This window comes from Juglans regia, chromosome 11 (genome assembly GCF_001411555.2).
Source record: "Juglans regia cultivar Chandler chromosome 11, Walnut 2.0, whole genome shotgun sequence".
Lineage (NCBI taxonomy): Eukaryota > Viridiplantae > Streptophyta > Magnoliopsida > Fagales > Juglandaceae > Juglans > Juglans regia.
The window spans coordinates 11,434,630-11,438,001 of record NC_049911.1 but is presented as its reverse complement, the minus strand read 5'-3'; positions in this window follow the sequence as shown (position 1 = coordinate 11,438,001).

Here is a 3,372-nt window from a genome sequence, read left to right as displayed (position 1 = left end):
TGCATGTGTTCATTCACAGTCAATGGGGGCTCTCGACCATTCCAGTGGTATCTTCAATGAGGCAACCTCGCAACGTCTTTGTACGTATGGCTAATGAAGCCGACTTTACCAAGGCTTTGTCGCAAGAGGTATGTGAGATTAACAGGATATTTTATCATGCCTTTAGATGGTCTTCAGATTTTAATGAGGATGAAGAGCCTTCGATGGTTTCGGTATGGATTTCTTTGCCGGCACTCCCTCCTAATTTTTATTGTGAAGCTTTCCTGAATATCCTTATGGCGCCCATTGGGACATTCATTCGTCGTGATAATCCAACTCGTTGCGCTACGAGAACGGATGGAGCAAGATTATGTGTGGAAGTTGATGCTGCAAAACCTCCCCTGACTCATTTCTGGATTGGGGCGCCAGGGTTATCTTCAAGTTGAAAGCAAGAGATCATATATGAAACACTCCTTGCATATTGCTCTACTTGTAATATGCAGGGTCATAATTTGTGGACATGTAAAACTAGCCAAGCTGGAAAGAATGGGAAGATTCAAATTGGTAGGAAAGGTCATTCGGAGATGGAAAAACTGGTAGTAGAACCGGGGGCAAAGCCGAGTGCATCGGATAATATTGAAATTCCTCCGCCTGTTGGTGTTGTGGAAAATATTATGATGATCAGAATGGAAACAGAGGATGCTGTGGAGGAGTTGATGTCTGAATTAATTCCTCCGTCGGAAGATCAATTGGTGCAATTGGTACCTGAGAAGGAAGATCAATTGGTGTAGTTGGTAGAGTCATTGGTTGTACAGCCTGCTCCCTGCGGTAACTTGGTGCCACCTACTGAAACAAAGGCTGCAAAGGGTATGGTGTTAACAGATTATGCTTGGAATGTTACGGGTATGTGTTGAGTGGAGCCTTCAATGGATACTCATCAGAATAATCTTGAGGTCCTAATTTTGACAGTGAAGGATCTGATAGTGGTGCAGAGTCAGCCATTGGTGGAAGAGGAATCAGATGAGGAAGTAGAGGAAGAGATTCTTATGGTGGAAAATATTTCTTCAGAATCGGAACAAGAAAGCCAACTAGAGGTTATTTCACAAGATAAAGAATATCTTACAGAGTCTGAGGTGAATGAAGGTAAGAGAGGTATAAGAAAAATATGTTTATTAATATGCGAAGTTCTTCTCAGGTTCTTGCCAGAAATTCTAATCCTGCTCAATGATTGATTCCATCTTGGTATGGAATATTAGAGGGATTGGGACCTCTAAAAGTAGATTAAATACGTTGATTGGAAGATTGAAACCGAAAGTCTTTGCTCTTTTAGAACCATTTCAAAATTTAGAGGGTGCTTATAAATTGGCAAGATGTCTAAATTGATAATTTTATTTCTAATGAGGTGGAAGGGGGAAAAATCTGGATTTTCTAGAATAGTAATTATGAGGTGCAATTTGTCTGGATGGGAATGCAATTTATTTCACTTATAGTAGGTGATGGTGCTGAGAAATTTTTGCTTTCAGTGATTTACGCCAAATGTACTTGGGTGATATCTATGGGAAGATCTCAGCATTAATAATTTGGGTTCGGACCCTTGTGTATTTGTGGGGGATTTTAATATTATCCGGAATGACTCAGAAAGGAGAAGAGGTAGACCTCGGCCTAATGTCGCTATGATTGAATTTAATGATTGGATTAATCAAGAGGGTCTTGTGGAAATGGCTACGAAAGGGAGTGTTTTCACTTGGTGTAATGGGCAGTCGGGTTTGGCCCCCTCATGGGCACGGCTTGATGGTGCCCTAATGGATAGTTCTTGTAACAGCCCGCTAGAAATTCATTAGTGAAATTTTTATTGACTTTAGGAATCTCGTAAAAACCTCATAAGTTTTTATGAATCGATCAATCGCATAGGTTTTAGTCTATCAACATAGTCAGTGTTATCACTCACTATGGTGCTAGAAATATGAGTTTTATTTATTTGAGATGGTTAGAAGTGTCAGAATGCATTATGGTCCACGCCATTAGAGTTAATGGATTATTTAGAATTTTATGGCGCAATATCCTATTTTCATAATTCCAGACGAAACGTCTGTTAAAAATTGTGAAATTATTTTTAGGGGCACTTTGAGGCTGAATTTCGGTATAATATTTTCACTATAGGTTAATATGAATATTTAGGAATTTTTAGTGTTAAGTTTATGATTCACTTTTTCGGAGTGAATAGTAACCTCGGTAAGCGCATCAATTGCAGTGTTTCAAAATCACAGTGTAGAATGTCCAAATTAGATCAGAGAAATTTTATTTGGACACTTGGCAAGATCTTAGCCACACTTAGTGAGTAATATTAGACACTTAGCACCATGAGGAACGTTTGTTGGATTTGAAGAAATCTAGGTGTGAGATCATGCCACTTAAGCAAAACTTTGTTTCATCTGCTCAAACAAATTGTGCCAGATCAAAGAGGGTTTCCATCCTAGTAAAACCCTAAATGGTGGAAGTCCAATTGAAAGCCCAAAAGAATTGTTGAAATAGGAACCCTAAACGGTTTCCCCAAAACCCTAAAGTTGGCCTCTAAACATTTTATAATCCGATTTCTAGCATTGTGTTTAATCACATGATTAAATCACTTCCACAAGCTATTAATCCTTCAAATTTGTGTTAGAAGATCATTATCCAACCTTGTTAACCTTGAAAAATTGATTGGACCAAGTAATATTGGATTTGGGCTTGATAGCAACCCAAACCCTCTTTAAACCCCAAAATTTAGGCCCATTCGGTTTAGGCCCATTAAGGCCCACGAATTTGGTCACCATGAGATTCCTTCATGGCTAAGTTTTGTACCCCCACTTGGCTGGCCAGATCTTTACAAGAAGGGCCTAGAAGGTTCTTGAAAGACAAAACTAAAGGGCCACCTCACTCTTTCACTCTCACACTCCACCTTGAGAAAAGATCTTGGTCTGATTTTTATGAGAAGAAAAGGCCAACACTCAACTATTACTTCAGTCCTATCACTTTACATAGCTTGTGTAAGAAGCTCTCCAGTCCACTTCCCACGAAAAGCAGCTCTCCTTTACACTTTTCCTTCATAGAACACAAAAGACACTCTCGGACAGTTTTTCGTACCTCTTTTGAACAGCTGTTTCGAAGCTTTTGTAAGTGTTTTCTCGTAAAGTTTCCTTCATTAAAGTTCTTTCTTTTGGATTCTAGTTTACGGGGATACCTTATTCGTTCCATTTGGAGATCATTTGGTTGGTATAAAGTTGTTTGGACCCCGTAAAGGTCATTCTGGGCGATAAACTGGAGAGTGTGTTATATTTTGGAGTTTTTGACCAAGCTAATGAAGAGATCTTGGTCCGAAATTTTTATGGAGTACTGTTAACATGTGTATAGAAT